This window comes from Oenanthe melanoleuca, chromosome 1A (assembly GCF_029582105.1).
Source record: "Oenanthe melanoleuca isolate GR-GAL-2019-014 chromosome 1A, OMel1.0, whole genome shotgun sequence".
NCBI classification, from domain to species: Eukaryota; Metazoa; Chordata; class Aves; order Passeriformes; family Muscicapidae; genus Oenanthe; species Oenanthe melanoleuca.
This window is the reverse complement of record NC_079334.1, coordinates 5,498,521-5,516,001: the sequence shown is the minus strand read 5'-3', so window position 1 is coordinate 5,516,001 and position 17,481 is coordinate 5,498,521. Positions and strand designations below refer to the sequence as shown.

The 17,481-nt window shown below is 38.4% G+C and overlaps 1 long non-coding RNA gene across 1 annotated transcript in view; it reads right to left on the bottom strand.

The window, feature by feature from the left end:
- The window catches only part of LOC130261857 (uncharacterized), an 89,689-nt gene that overhangs the window by 2,752 nt on the left and 69,456 nt on the right, over positions 1-17,481 (bottom strand). The window contains exons 5-7 of the long non-coding RNA XR_008842034.1: positions 13,318-13,436; positions 9,913-10,105; positions 7,157-7,250 (exon numbers count right to left, since the gene is read on the bottom strand). This is a non-coding gene — a long non-coding RNA (uncharacterized LOC130261857). The remainder of the gene's footprint in view (positions 1-7,156; positions 7,251-9,912; positions 10,106-13,317; positions 13,437-17,481) is intronic.

Genomic DNA, 17,481 nt, shown 5'->3' with positions numbered 1-17,481 from the left:
TGTTACAGAATCTCATGTCAAAGTAGGGCTAACTTTCTGCTGCTGACTTCTTTAAAATGCATTGCTGATCCATATTATCTCTGTTGTACATATTTCCCTACCTTTGCTTTTGATCAGCCCATTTCCTGTTTAAACTACCCACACAGGATTTCTGTAACTCGGGAAACAAGATCTGTGGTTTCCTACCAGGGCATGAGTTTCAATTTCAAGTGCTAGGTATTTGATACATCTCTGTTCATCTTTCCTTTGCATCTTTACAAAGGACATTATTTCTCACTGATTTGTTTGCTCTCACGTTCCCTCCTGTAATTCCACACGTTTCATTGTCTCAGCAATGTGGAAGATCAGACAGCTGCAGAAGCTGAGCTGGGCACTGCAGACCTGCTGGCCCTGGTACAGTGGAGGCTGTGGGAGAGATAAACTCAAGGCAAGAACAAAAACGAAGACATCATGTCTGGTCACTAATTGATGAGAGAAGATGCAACAAGGACAGTGCTGGTGCAAGAGAATGTAACAGGGACTTGATAACCGAAGAGATTGTGTTGCTAAGGGAACAGAGGCAAAGGGGTCCAGGTGGAAAATTTTGGACATTAGAGAACTATAAACACTGGTGATTAGTGTAATAAACTGGCTTCAATTGCATAGCATGGTCCATGTTCCTTCCATCACCACACAGAATTTTTATCTATCATCACACTATAGAATTTTTATTTCTGAGTTTTAATTTGCTTTATGAAGCACCCTTTTTGAGCTTACCTGATTTGTTCTGCCCATCCTTCCCAGACTTTTCTGCTTGGCATTAAAAAGACCATCACTGGTACCTGCAGTTATATAGAACATCTGACCCTGATATAGAACATCTGACCCTGCAGGGTGTTTGTGTCAGTATCTATTTCTGAGACTTTTTGCCATCTGGCAAGACCCATGTGTTTAAGTCAGCAAGGTGCTTAAAAATGCATCAAACAACAAGTACAGATAAGTCTGTCTCCCACCATATTAGTAGATCTTTCACACTCATACTATTTTAACACAAGGCCTAGGTAGGCCATGTGACCCCAAGTCTGCTTGACTAAAAAAAGGTTGCTAATTTGTAAGTGACAATACAAGCACTTAAGCCAAGAAAGATATATTAAAAAAAAAAAAAAAAAAAAAAAAAAAAAAAAAAAGCTGAAACAAGAACAGAAGTGAAATTGTTGAGCTGGCAGCAGTCACTTGAGGTCTCATGGAAAAATTAACAACTGAAATAACTCTAAAACTCTGAGGAAAAAAAAAATCAAAATAGAATATAGCACCTCAGCAGAACTGAGGATCACCCTATTGTAAGGAGCAATGAAGTCTGGCACTTCCCCATATGATTACCATCTGCCTGACCAGCAGAAATCCAGTGGTTACCTGCATCAGAGGTGGTGAGGGTATTAATGCTTAGGCTAATAGCACATTACTCACACCCATTTGTTGTGTGTGCAGTCCAACAAATAGCATAATTGCTCCACACTCATAAATTGTGTTTGTGATACTGCTTTTGAGCCTCCATGCAGAGGAAAAGACACCCATATAAAAGTGAACAAAAATACTGAGAGGGTTATACTACACCATTGCTCTATTTCTTGATTGCTATATTCATCTTTGTTATTGAAGTGGTCTGTGAAAAGAAATAGGCTGAGTTTTGGTATTTCTTAATTCCTACTATGAAGGCCATTTTGTAAATGCATTCCTGTGTTCTTCTCCACATTTCTCTGTCATAGCCAACATTGTGCAACCTCTGTTTTGGCATGTGGGGTGCCATGCATTGCTCAGATCACCTGTTTGGTTGGCACACTTCCTTCTTTTCCATCCTAGCTGCCAGATGACTTGTCTGTCTTCCTGGGGTGACTCAGCCTGCAAGCTGCTGGCTTACCTGTCACTGCCCCTGTCCTCCACACGTGGATGTGAGTCAAGGCAGGATGTGGGAGGAGATGGAAGCACAGCCCAATTATAGAATGAAGAATGCAGGTGGGAATGCCTGTAATAAATATTGGTAGAGTGCAAACTCTGGGTTTCTTCCTAAGATCTTAAGCTCTATCTACTTCTTAAGATAATTTCCAGCAGAGCAAAGAATTGGGCTCATCTTGCAATTTAGGAATTTGGTCTTCACAGCCACATAATAGATTCAGGCAATTCTCTGTGTCACCCATTAGCTGAAGAAGCTAGCCACCAAAGCTGGAAAAAAGAAAAAAAATAGCTAGGAACAAGTGTAAATAAAAGTTATTTTTTGAAGTTGAAGTAAGTTTTTCTTCAGCTCAACAAGATTTAAAAAATACATTAAACAGCAGTGGGAGTGTCAAGGTTTGGAAGAAAATGCTGAAGAAGACGGAGGGATTAGAAAAAGTGATTTTGAAAAAAAAAACAGAAGCCCCATGCTGTCCTGTAGCATGGTCAGCTGTAACCCTCCAGACTCATCAAGGAGACAGTTGTCCTGACCTTGGGGAAGGAAGGAAGGGTGAGTCTGCTGTCCTGTACATTTTTGCTGTGTGAGCAGCCCTCAGTGACTGGCCAGCACCTGATGATCTGCCCAGCAACACGACCCCGGCAGCCTGCCAGCACTTGGTGATTTAGTCCAGCAGCAGCACTGAAAACTTTCTTTCTCCATTGGTGAATGGATCAGCACAGATATGTGACCTCGCCAGGCTTGACACAGTCAACAAAATACTTCTGGTGCACATGCAGTTGTTTACCAAGCCGTGCAAGCATGCAGTGCTGCTGTCACCTCAAAGCAGCAGAGTTAATTTTAACACACCCTGATGTTTCTTGGAAGTCAAGGGAAATCAAGTTCCAATTGAAATTTGGGCACAATGTCAATGCCTGCCAAACCATGGCCTGTATACATGACCTGATGCCTGTTTTCTATTTTCTGGTTTAAATTGTTCAAAAAATCCTTCATTGTGAAACTACCTAAACTCTCTTGCAACATGAATAAGACTTTTGTTTCTTCAGATAAAATAGAATATATGGCAAAAAAAACCCGAGTTGTGAATAAATGACTGCATACAGCTTTCAAGATTAAAAAGATGACCCTTCCATGCTCAGAATTAACCTTACCCTCCTCAATTCACATCATTAATTGTTGCTGCAAATCAGCAGCTTCCTAGAGAAGAACGAGACCCAAATTACTGTTGGAGCTGAAGGCAGCCTGAGAACTGTATGGATACCAAGTAGCTGTATGGACACTGATCACAAAACCCACAGCTAGTCCAGACAACCTGCCCTTTTTCCTGCAAAACTGGCTGGAACTGGAGAAGGAACTGGGACAACTAGGAGGATGATGCAGACACAAGTCATGAACCCATGTTTCCATGGTTCCAACACTCCGCTCCAGATATATCTGTTAACTACCAGTGGTGTCACCTGATGGAAGCATGTCAAACCAATACTTAAGAAAAAAATAATTCAATCACTCACCAAGCTAGTGATCCTTTTGACATCATATGTGAGGGTTTTGAACACATTTTGAAGGAAGTAATTATTGATAGGCGGATAAATGGGAGAAGAGATTAAAATGCATTGATGACTTGAAAAGGATAGATCATGCTACAAATAATTTTTTTAGTAAAAATGGAGACAAACATGCTCTCAGGATATTGGAAAATAATAACATTTGGTGTTAATCAAGCCTTAATGAAAGGCTTTTTGTAAACTTTTATAGTTTTGTCACATTCAACATGGTGTGCATTCAATACACACTATGGTGATAGGCAATGTAATTTAGGAATGCATAACATAGATAATCAGCAAAAATAGATCATTAAGGAGGGCTGACCATTATCCTTCCTCCTGCTAACACTCTCAAGTCTTTAAAACACATTGTTTCAGTATGATAATCTTTACAGTTACATTTCTTAGCTAAATTGTGATTGAAGTGTGTGATATATGCAAAGGCACGTGATGGGACTCCATAAATCTGTGAAAAATATGGGCCCAGTTAAATTGAGGACTATGGAGAGAGAACACCTGAGAAGTTAGGATACAGCCCCAGGAAGTAGGTGAAGGATATGAAAAAAAAGAGAAGAATGTTCCTTGTAAAGGAACTGGAAAGGGAATTCAAACACAAGAGAAATGGGATGATGCAGGCCTGAGAGGACCCTGTGCAGCAGGGATATCACATCCAACTCAAATGCATCATCACCACTGCCCCAGCTATTAGCATGGGAACTCAAAGTGAATTGCCACTAAACCAAACCAAACCTATACCCAGCTGCTGTCTTCTGTGTAAGGGGGAGGGGGTGTTACATCCTTTGGTGAGAACATCATGACTTGTGGTTTGCACAGCATACCCCAAATGCAGACAGGTGGAGTAAAAACTGAAAACAGAGCCCTTTCAGCCCTAAGAGATTCAGTGTAGGAACATAAATTTACCCATTTTTCTGGACAGCTGTCCAGACTTCCTCCTGCTACATCCTTTATGAAACCTCCAAAATGCCAGAAACTGCGACACAGATTCGGTGCAATTTATTCCTTCTTCTGAACAATGCTCTCCCATCTGGTTTCCTGATTCTGTAGGTGATAACTTAATGACTGCCACTGGTACTTCCTGGGATTACATGGTTGGGTTTTCCCACAATGCTTCTATGAACTCATGCCCTTCTTCTGAGAAAAAAAGTCTAGATTTAGGTTAAACCATTGTGATACAAATGAACAGTTACCCCCAGCACGGCTCTGTGGATTGAATAGGCTGAATTGAGACGTGTTTTCTTCATAAAAGTGTACCACTGCAGTAAGAGAAGCCCACTGGTTTCTTTAGGAAGAATTAATTAGACAGAAAAGAGATACTGAAAGAGCCTGAGCTAAATGGGTGAAAATAGAAAAAAAAAAGACACAGCAGTGGCTGGGGAAGAGAGGTAGCTAAAAGAAAAGAAAGTAACAATGAGTTAACCAGGGGGAGAAAGTATATGCTGCATTATTTCATACAACATCACTGACAAAGCATGGCAATATCAGCAGATTCCTGGCTGGATCTGTGGCAGCCCTGCAGCTCCATCCTGCCAGCCCATGGTGAGGGAGCTGCACCAGCTTTGTTTCACTCTCCAGGCGAGGAGCAGCATCCTGGGGCCCTTGCTGAAGTCCTAGAGTGGTTTAAGCAGCTTAATCTGCTTTATAAGCTTACAGTATTTAAGTCTTCAAAGCTGCTTAAAGCTATTTAAGCCTCTTAAGACACTTTACTTTGTTGGTGTGTGCGATGGGGCTGTACCAACACCCTGGCCTGCAAAGCAGAGTCCACCTTCATATTTACAGGTGCCAGCAATGAAATCACCTCTCTGGGGCTGCCCTGAGCAAGCTCAGCTCAGTTCTCTTCTCTTGAGTCATAGAATCATAGAAGAGCTCAGTTTGGAAGAGACCTTTAAAGGTTATCTACCCCAACCTCATTGTCTAATTGCCACTCCCTGTGCTTTGGGATTAAGGCTGCCCTTGACACCTGACATGTTTGTCCCAGAATTTCTTTGAAATTCTGCAAGTTTTTTACTGCTGTTGATCCAAGGGTGGGGTGTCTAATGACATACCTGATGCAAGCCAGATGTATTATGTCAGTATTTATCCGTTTGCACAGCAAAATTCACACGCTCCAGTGGTTTTCTTATAAGAGAGAAAGTTCTTGTGCAGTATGAAATCCTTATTTTGGTGTCTAATATCATATGTAGTTTAAAAAGAACAAAAGAACCAGTGGATATTCACTGATGTATAGCCTATAAACACCAAAACTAAATATTCATAAATTTCTGGAAAGTCATAACCCTGATCCTGTCTTTGAGGATCATATTTTACTAGATTAAAATAACAATGGTGACTGAAAACACTCCTAGATTAGAGTCATATTTTGGCCAACACTACAGTCCACACTGAAGAGCACAGATTTCTCTAGAAAACATTTTTGAGCCAGTTATTTTCATATTAAGTAGTGACTAGAATTTGTCAGAAGTTTTATGTGGGCTTGAATTTCTAACAAAGAGCATATTTTCTGAAAAAAAACTTAGTTATAAACAGTAAAAAAATGAAATAGAAAAAATAAATGGGTTTGCTCAGTTTTCCTTTGTATGATTTTAAAGAGATTTATTTTGAGCTAACAGAAAAAAATATCATATTGCAGAATGTTATTTTACTTGCACAGTAATTCTGGTTGGAATTTTCTTGTGTATACAAGGGTTCTCTACTCCCCTAGCTAAGATATACAGATAAATATATATATATATATATGTATATGTATATCTACATATATATATATATATATGTATATGTATATCTACATATATATATATATATCTATATATATATATATATATATATCTACACACACACACATATATATATGTGTATATATATATATGTGGATATGTGGTACACCATGACTGCAACATTTTGGGTTTTGAATGTTGAAATGCTCAGTTGTAATTCAAGCCCTCAAAACTTTCCAACCTTTGCAAAACATTTACATGTTTTTTCTCATTCCCATTCTTCTAATTTTCCAAAATACAAAAACATCCTAAAACTTTGACTGAAAAGAATTGCTAAAACAGAATTTCTCACAGGTTGAGAAGTCTGCACTTGTTAGTTTTGCTGACGTCTATATCTGTGCTGTTTTTTTGCAGACCCACTGGCATGGAAACAAGATTTTGTCCTTTTCCATTGGCAAAGATTATTTGATCTGTGTTTATTCTGGAGATGTTTGTTTAATTCCTCATTTGAGCACTATCATAAATTATTAGGTCATTACTGCCCTGGGAAAAGAACTAGTTAATTATTAAACTTGAACATGCAAAGCTCTTCAACAGCTCAGAAAAACACAGTAGCTTACACATGAATCATAGAAGTATAGATTTGGATGGAACCTCAAGGGGTTATGTAGTTTGTTATTACTCAATATTTTTAATCAAAGTTGTACCAAACCTTCCTGAGGTAAAATAGAAACAAACCAAAAATTCTACAAAACAAAATCAAAGGAAAGATGTTGGAAAAAGAAATACCATTGAGCAGCCTGTGCAATAATCCATAACATCAATTGAATCCATAACAGCTCAGAACCACACATGGAATTTTCAAAGGCTTTCTTAAAATAATGTGAAAATACATTATGGATTACATTGTAATAATTTGTATGCTCTGTCACAGTTCCAGAGATCTCACCCACCTGCTACAAAACATGCACCTGGGCCATCTCCCAGCTTCAAAGAAAGTCCACAACTGTCTTGATAAGTGCAGATGGCAGTCCCTCTGATCTGTATCTAGAATCAATAATGGCAAATATTATACAACCTTCTTGGCTAATATATTCCAGCAGTAATCTTTTCTTCTAGTTAGAATGTGTTATTGTCATACTTATTGTAGTTGGAAAAGGTTTCTTTGACATTCTTTGTGTCATTAGTGGGCATGGAAAAACATTAAACTACCCTCTTTTTCATAGCCTTTTACATACTTAAAGCCTGTTGAATGCCATATAACCTTATTTTTATTTTTTTTTAAGATTAAAACAAAACTAGAACTTGCAACCTTGCTCTATGGATCCAGTTTTCCAGTCTTCACCCTTGTTGATCTTTGGATTGCATCCAGCTGATCTACACCTTTCTGAAATTATGGTGCCTCAGTAAAACAGTATTTTAGCTGAGGCCTCACCAGTGCCAAGAAAAGCATGCTAATTATTTCATCTTACATACACTGTCTTGAGCAGACAATTCAAGAAAATCTAGAATTACATTTATCTCTTTTCCTCAACAGCATCACACTGTTGGCTCATTCATGGCCCTCATTAATCACTACATCAATATCTGCAGTGGCATTTTGTGGTTATGCTTTTGATTTCATCCTCCCAAATGCAGCCCTCTGTGAACGCCTTCATTCAAATTCTTCATTTTCACATTTCACATGGATATTTTTGAATTTTAATTCTGTCTCTGAGCATATCCTGCAAATCTTTACATATTGTCACCTCACAAGCTTATAGATACATAATTATTTCTAATTCTGTCATCTAAATCTTTATTGAAATGTTAACAGAGGAGTTAACATTTCAATAAAGGAGTTATGCATTTGCAGTTGTGCAGATACCAACCACCATGTATTAGTACACCATGTGTACTTTTGACAGTGGATTGAATTAGGAGTGATTTCAAATAGAACAGCTTTCCCCAGTTCATTTATGAGCATGCAGGATGATGTCAAAAGCCTCACTCAGGTCAAGATACATCTTGGGTCTTACATACAGTCATTTGAACTGCTTTCCCTTATCTTTTGGACCAGTTACCTTATTCAAGAAGGAAATTAGGTTAGTTTGACAAATTCATGTTGGATGCTTCTTATCACCTTCTTATGTTGTGCATGAATTTACTTCTCAATTATTTGTCGCACTATCTTTCTCAGTATTGACATTAGGCAGAGTACTCTGTAATTCCCTGGGTTCTTTCTTTCCCATTTGTTAAAGCAGGAATGGTTATAACTCTGCAAACAACCAACTACTTCTTAATAGTGTCGAAATCTAAGGCTGCTGCTAATGCCAAATTTAAGAAACATAAACTTTACTACATTTTTCTTTTCCTTTTTTACAACTCAGGTGCCATGATGGGAAGAATTAAGGAAGAGCAAGACTTTAAACCGAGAGCATGTTTGGTTTAAAATAATTTACAAAATATATGTATTGTAATGTCAGGTTTCTGCTAATTACCAAACATTGTAAGTATTATGCTGACTGCATTTCCTTCTTAGGCTACACTGTAGCTGTAGGCCCTGGTGACTCCCTCAGGAACTTTCAGAGAGAAGTCAAAAGCCCAGTAGGTATTAAGTGAATTTCAGCAAGCACTGGAGACTTGCATACATCTGACTTATTCAAACATTCTTTTACTTGTTTTTTTTCCCTACCCTGGCACATGTCATTCTGTTAAAAAATAGCATTGTTAAATACCTATCATTATAGTGCATGTGAAGGAAGATGTAAAATTAATAAAACATTTCCCTCAACTCTGGGTATTTGTGCCTCTGCCCTTCTCTTCCTTTAACTTCTCAGTATTTGTAGTATTTATCTCTTTCTTCCATTTTATTCTCCAGGACAGTTGTAACTCATTTTTGGACTGATTTTTTCTAGTTTTATCCCTAGATGTTTATGCCAGTGCTTTATTACCCATCTCACTTATTTGCTTTGGGATTGAGAATTGGCCACCACTTTGTCATCAAGCAGGATCACCTTTATAAAACACACCTGAGCATTTGCATGTTTCTCCTGTGTACAGGTTTTAGGATCAAATCTTTGTAGGTTTTCCTTTTTGATATTCAAGTCACTGGAGAATTCCTGATGCAAATATGCTGGCCTCTTCCTACTTATCAATCTTCCATGTCAAGATGGTTTGCTGGTGCACCTACAGCAAGGTTTCACTTACTCATAGGTTTATTTCCCTTATAATTTCTTCACATGGGACCTAGCAGCACCCTGAATTGCTGTGATGAACAGTGGTCAGGTGTTTTATTAGCTTCATTTAAAACCAAAACCAAACCAGTGTGTTTCACCTGACAGTTTTCACATGAGAAAAATAATAGGTTTAAAATAGATAATGTGTGGCTCTAAGCAACTTAATTATATCCCAATAAAAAAAATTACTTTGCCAATGAAAAAAAGGCATGTCAAGGTTTCAGCATGATGATTTATGATTCTGTCATAATGACAGATGTTCTTCATACATCTCTAGTACTGTAATCTGGAATCAATGTGCTTTTTTTTCATGTTTGCTAGTAAAAAGAAATGCACTATATAAATACATCATTATTTGTCTTCAAAGCCTTATTCTGCATTAGCTTGGGAAACTGGTTTGGTTTTGAGAAGTGTTCCATAGTAAAGGCACTGTAATAGTGCTAGTGTACCACAAAAGCACTGCAGTTTGGGCCCCCTTACTGGACACTTACCAAGCTGATATGCCCAAATCCAGGGAGGATCTGGCATGCTGCTGTGCTGCTCTGAGCCTTGGCACACTTCAGCCAGGGTATCCAGCTTCTTGGTTCATCCTGCAGACTGAGATTCCTCATCTTAAGCATCCCTTGTCTTCACTGAGGATTTATTCCCCATACCCCTTGACTGCTTGAGAGGCCGAATTTGAGCCTAGTGGGAGAGAGAATCAGTGAAGCATGAACAGAGAAAGACATTAACTCACAGAGGAAGAGAAGTGACAAACTGTACCAAAAAGGAGCTTCTTTCTGCCACTCCCCACCTCACACACTGCAGTTCAACAATCCTCCATCTCCAGCCCTTTCTTAGGTAGAATTGTTCTTGGATCCCGTGTTTCTGCTTAGAGGACTGCTGAGAGAAGCTGAATTTAGTTCAGAACAACTTTAGTTCAATAAAGTAGCAAAATGACAGAGATACAGGAATATTTGTACACATATTTTTTTAAGTTTTGATGTTTCAATGAAATTACAGTAAAGTTCTCTACCAGTCCATCTTAGGGATTGTGCTTCTTCACAGTGTGGCTGCAGTGGTAACAGCTTGTGGGATAAACATAACTGAGGCTCAGAGCTTCTGCAAACCATATCTCATCTTGCTGCAACAGCTTCTATGGGTTTCTTATTGTGAGGGTGTTTCTCTGCAGGCCAGATCTCTGCCACAAATGTGTTTATTGGTCAGTCTTGCTCAGCTCCAGGTTCTCAGAAAAAGGTGCAGAGAACTGTCTTCAACAAAATGAAGTAATTAGAGGAAAACCCCTTTTGTCAGATATGACTTTATAGTCTATATTCACTAGGAAAAAATGTGTGATCAGCTATACATTCACCCTCAAAAACATAGTGAAGTAGTGCATCAAACAATATTTGTTAACAGTGAACTCTCTTGGCAGGTGCCATTTTTATGAGCTCTTTGATAAGATAGTCTAGGGGAAAAATCAAATACAGACAGTGGCTCTGCACTGAGGAGAAAAATGCACTAATTTGTCTTTCAGATCTCTACTTTTCTCAAATGAGGTAACAAACAGGTGCAATCATCCACAAGCAAGGCCTAACCCTGAATTTAAGACTGCCTTCATGATTATTACCAACAGAGGATGACATTGCTACATTCTGGGTTTTCCTGAAAGCTGCATTACATACAAACCCAAGTATGAAAGAAAATTACTCACATGAAAGCTGAAAAAGGGCTTATTTTCAAGATGGTATGGCCTATCAAGGTCAGTTCTGCAGAGCATCAGACACTGCAAAGTTGAGGGCTCAGACTATTCTTTGGGGTTTCTTTAGGAAATCAACAAAAGTTAACCTTTAGGCAAAGGACATGCAAATAATTCACCATTATGGTGCAAATATAGAAATCAAGTTTCACAGATGGTTGCTATTTCCTTCCTTCCTCAGGGCTGCAGATATTTCAATTTATTTGGTCTTTAAAAAAAAAAGAAGCATATGACACTGCTCAAAGATTTATACTTACAAATTCAATACATTTGTCAGCTACTACACAAACTTATTTGGGGTTGAAATATTTACAACATGGCAGAAAAGCAAAGTATGAATGCAATTCTTTGTATTATTACAAAGATGTCCTGTTAACAAAATGTTCTTTTCGGTTTTCTCCATTTTGCAGAAAGCCAGAAACACATAATAATAATAACATTATTTCTTTTTAATCATATGCCTTTCAATAGAACTCTTAAGGAAAAAAAAAAAAATCTTGATCATTGCCATGAAGAGATATATTCATGCACTTGTAAGGCACAGTCATTCTATTAATTTAAGTAATTTACTTAAGCAGTAGGGTAGTTTTGAGGCAAATACCCAAACTTTACCCATAAACCCACATGTTAACTGGTTTCTCAAAGTGATGATGTACACAAAGCAGATTCCAGTTCCACGAATCCAGAACTCTACAGCATTCCAACACTCAGTGGAGTAATTGTTCCTAAATCCTCATGTGGATGTTCCATGACAAGAGCCTCCAGTATGTAGCTAAGGTACAGGCATTCCCCAAAGATGGCAGACCCTGAAGGGTGGCCTCAAAGCCTGGAGGAGGCTGCACAGTCAGGTACTGCCTTTAGCTCCCTATTTGCTGCCAACTCTCCTTCCTCAATCAATTTAGCAGTGTCTATCCCTCCTGCTTTACCCTCAGTTATCTGAATTTTAGAGCTGAAACCTTTCCTTTCTCATATTTTCTGCCTTTTGCTGCTGAACCCATCTTTTTTTTTAATTAGCTTTCTTTTCCCTACACTCCAGTCTCCTCCACCACATTGGAAGCACCCTCTTCCACCTGCCAAAACACTCAGATAATTGCAGTTTGCAGCCCTAAAAAAATTACATTTCCAACAAACATGTACTGTGATAGAAAGAAGAGTTTTTCAAGGGGCAGGATAACCCAGTGGCACTCAGGTTGAGCAAAGCCTTTTGTATGTAGTCATAGCTGCAGTAGGCTGGAAGTAGAAGAAGAAGATAAGACTCTTATCAAGAGTAAGATTAGAATCTTATCAAGGCTTCTCTCTCAGAAATCTTGGAGATCAAAGTCTTGAAGAGCTTCTCAGATGTCACTCACAGCACTACTGAAGACAAAATCTCCATACCCACTTGACCTGTGGGGTACCTGCTTACATCAAAGGAATTAGTGACCAAGGAGCAATAGTCAGAGGCTGCCAGACTAAAGGATGGCAGTCATTTAATTGGACATGGCTCTGGGTTCTGAAATCTCATGAGAGGATGGTGAAAGGATGGCACCAACTTACAGAAGAGGGCCTTGATGACGCTCTTCAGAACCCAAAAGTCCTGTACCCACCTCTGGTTATCCTGTTTATCTGTCACAGTCAGCATAGTCCTAACTTACATTTATTGTAAAAGTTGTATCCTATATTCAGAAAACACTGAGTCTATTTGAGTCTATGTATTATGGAAGTCTAAGTATTATGGAAGGCCAGTGGCATTTCTTATGCACTTCCAGACCAACATTATTGAACTGCTCAAACATGATCGTCACAAAAGCATTGCAAACACTCCTAGAAAAACAATACTTGGTCAGACCCATGACTGGTCTGGTCCAATAAATAGTCTCAGAGGAGAGTAATGCCAAATATCCATGAGTAAATCTCATGACTCAACTGTTACTTCAATAATTAGGGGTGGCTGAATATACATTATTGGAATTTTGTCAGCCAGTGATGATGATCTAGCATTCCTCCATGAAGTTGTCAGCTCTGACACAATTAAAAATGTTAACTATCTGTGCATTCCTTTTTAATTACATGTTTAACCCACCAACAATTTACTGAAGTAACAAAAACTGAGAAAATAGTTTATTTTTTTAAAAAATCTTTTGAACTCTAAGGATGCTAATCTAACAAGATTACTCACCATCTTCTTTAATCATTTCCATGTTTGCTCGTTTTCTGGAGAAGTGTATGTAAACACTCACTAGAAATGATACAGCCTACTTCAGTCTTGCTCCGAGAGAATCCTCCAAAGAGACTTTGCTACAAATGAGAAAAATTCAGACAGAAGTTATGTAACTGAGAGGCAATGTTGTGAGTCTTTTTACCACTCTGGATTGATGAGAAATCAGGCGCCTTTTATTTCAATTAATCCTAAACAAGGGATATAGAAAAAAGAGTTCTTGTAATTTTAAAAATATTAAATGGACCTCATCTCTTTCTCTCTCCTCCATTTTTTTGATTGTGAAGAACAGCTCATTGCATACTAGTGGAAATGCCAACACTTTGTTTGGAGATAATTAGTTTAATTTTCCAGACTGGCTTCCTTTCGAGGTCTCTTCATTACCCCAACAGACCCTGCACATCCTGTGCCCCTCATCAAAATGCATTTTCCTCAGCCTCCAGCCCAGCACCTATAGCTCATTTTTTTGGTGTATTATGCATCTCCTCTGTGTGCTCTGTCCATATCTACACCCAGCCCTCCCTCTGTACCCTTTTCTTTCTCATTCTTTGTTGAAGCCTGCATTTATTTTCAAAGGCTCCTCTAGTCAGCCTTTTATGTGCAGTGCTTTAAATCCTTTTATTCCCCTGAGCATTCCCAGCTATCCATTCTTTCCCAGAGAGGGAGGTGGATCTTCCTTGAAGTCATTATTCAGGGAAAGAAGACTGGGCCCCATTATTTGATTGATTTCACAAGTCATTTAAATGAACGGTATGTAGGCACAACTAGAAAATGCTTGTTAAAATGGTTAATTTGATCATTTCTTTTCAGTGATAGTGGGAGAACAAAAAAATCACAAAATGAGTAGCTGAGCAAAGTGGCAAGAATTATGTTTTGTCCTTTGAAATAATATTAAATGACAACATAAATCCTGTAGAAATACTTATGGGATATTACTATATCTACCAAGAGTTCATTATGTCTTACATTATTAGAATGAAAGGCAAAGAAATGAGTGAATATATTATGATGTTAAAGCTGCAGCAATTCTTATTTAAGCAATCACATTACTAGCAGTGCAGTGTGCCAGAAAAATGACTGGTTCAGTGACAAAAATTCTTTTCTATTACAAAGTCCCTTTTAAGATAATTAGCAACAGGACAGAAAATAAGATACAAAATACCTTTAAATGTAGGAAAAATGGGAAATTATCCTGATAATCTAAATTTGCCTTAAGCACTTGCCTGTATGACAAAATTACTACAATGGTTTGTCTAACTTAGTAGTCTTCACACAGAAAAGGTTGAACACTAAAGTAAAGTAATAGGACAGGAAAGACAGTGACAAAGCTCTTGAAACAAAATGTTGCCTCACTTATGTACTGTTGCAGTCAATACCAGAAATTTTGTAATTAATGAGAGGGGAAAAAAGGGAAAAAAATAGGTTTTTTTCCTTAAAAATAAAACTGTCTTATCCATCAATTTATTAAAAACATAAACAACCTCCTGACTGTAGCTGAAAGACCTTGGAAAAAGGCTACATTGGCTTCAAGTGATCAGGTCAAGTTTCTGTTCCCAAATATTGTGTGATTTCCAATGGGTTTGTTGGGGGTTGCATCTGTAATCTGTGAACAGAGAGAAAAATAAGAACATGGAAACAGAGAGTCCAAAGTGATGTCTGACAGTGTCTGCAAACAAGCCTGTGACAATTGCTGGAAGTATGGCTGGAACCCACACCAGTATATTTTGCACTGATGACAGGCATCCTGTTTTTGGAGACCTCCTTTAGGCATAAATGTGTTCCTTAATAGCAGAGCCTTAGTCTTCATGCTGGAATTTGCTATGGGCTCAGCATTTGTTAACCTCCAGCCCTGGTCCCTTGCCTCTCTTTGCTCAAATAGAGCAAAGAGGCTGCAGTAACTCACCTCTCCTCCCTGGCCAAGGACTTGTCCCCAGCACATCCTCAGATGCATTAGAACCAGCAGTGCCAAACCCTGTGCCATCACCTTTGGCAGCTCCTCTCCTAGGGGTGCCACAGGGATGGCTTCTGTGCAGAAATCCCCAGCTGCCAAAAGGCCTCTAGAAGCCATGGGAAAAGGTATAACATTGCTTTAAGGACTACATTCAAATGTTTTTGAATTGAAGTTGGTCATTGGACTAAATTGCCCTAAGGCACTCCCTGTGGTAGCACAGGCATGGTTCCCATGAGGACTGTTTCTCCTTGGTGGTTAATTCTTCAATTGTGTATTCTCTCTGTCAATAATTTTACTACACTCTTAACAAGAACAGAGTCATATTTCATGTCTCTCTCTTTCTAACAGTGGCTGGGAATGACCTTGAAGGTGGTTGCCATTATTAAGCTTGCCTATGCTGGCAAGCAGTTTGCTAACACTTCCCAAACCAGACAGCAATGACCCTTGGTTCCATGTTAAGCCCTGAGTTTATCAGAGCTGTGGCAGTGGTTTTATCTTTATCAGAGATGTGCTCATTTCTTGATGGAAATTTTTTAGATCTTCCTGAAATCAGCTGGGAATAGTGTCTGAAATGGAAGGTCACTCTTACTGAAGTCTGTGCAAAGCAGTGATTGCAGCAAAGCAAGAATCTTTTAGGATGTATAGTGCCTTCCATATTCCAGTCTCTCATATGCATGCAAAGATATGTTTGCATAACTTTTATTATGTATGCTCCAGACTCCATCAGTTTTCCATATTAAAATGTGATGATTTCATATTCACTCTGTGGCAGCATATGCTGATCATTCTGAAAAATATTAATCATTTTTCTACGGTTTCTATTCTATACAGCCATTGTTCCATCATTTCTATCTTTGCAGTGGATGAAAACTTACCCACTGGTGTCATTGTAAGATGACAGTCTGCTACCAGGGCCTCACTAGCAGCATAAAGCATGTGTTTAAAGAAATAATTTAATAAAGAAATAGGAACTCAGTGGCAGGAAATAACATTATAAACTTTAGAACACCAGGAGCATAATTAGTACTGTGGCATAATGATGAAAGAAGGCAATAAAATAATTTTACTTCACTCTGTAATTGTTAAAGCACTGAAAATTAGCTTGTCAGCAGGGAAGGGTTGGTTTCTTTTCTTTCAAATTCATCTGTATGCTGTCTTAATGTTATTTTCTTTTTAAAAGAGCACAGAACACAGTGAATACCATACAAATTAATTTGAATTCTTATAGCACACGAGTCAATGTATTTTTTCAGGCTGAGAATCTTACATTTGAAGAGTTTTTGATGTCTGGACAATCACTGGTTCTGTGGTCTCAGGAAAAATCGCAGGATGTGACCATTTGATCTGTCATCTCTGCCAAGCCATGGAGGCTGAGGAGGATGGAGATAACAGCATCACTGTACCAGCCTTATCCAAAGCAGAGAGAGATCACATAGGTGGCAATTTGACAAATCCAGGGTGATGTGAAGAACCAACATGCCTGATATTTTAAATTTAGTGGAAAACAAAATACCCTAATATATCTTATAAAGTAATGATGGATAAATTATGTAAAGGAACAGAAGACTAGAACAATTAGAGCAAAAAAATATTAGAAACAAAAGATCAAAGGACACCAAGTGCCATCTCCACTTTCTGTGGATGCCCATGTCAAAACATCTTCTCACTATTTGTTATTTCTACCCTGTATAAAAAAGCTTATATTATTATTATTATTATTATTATTATTATTATTATTATTATTATTATTATTATTATTATTATTATTATTATTATTATTATTATTATTATTATTATGTGCTGATCAGAGAGATCATTGTGCCACAGGAGTGGAAAGATGACTGGGGACCCCACGGACAGAGGACTGGGGGTACAACTGGAGGAAACTGAGGAGACTTGTTCACATTCTAACAGAGGTGGTAACAGTACAGAAATTAAAGGGTAAAATACAGTGGCTCTCCCTGGATGGAATGCAGCTTGCATGCTCAGAGATCTATTCCACAGTGATTCCCCAAGCACAGGATCTGCAGCTGTAAGCACCTGCTAAGGGGGATGGAATGGAGGGTGGAGCAGTGTGGAGAAACTGCAGCCTGGTGCTGTTGAAATCTTTGCAGGGAGGGGAACTCGATGGTGAAATCATTGTCCTTAGATGAACTCGGCATATTATATAATTC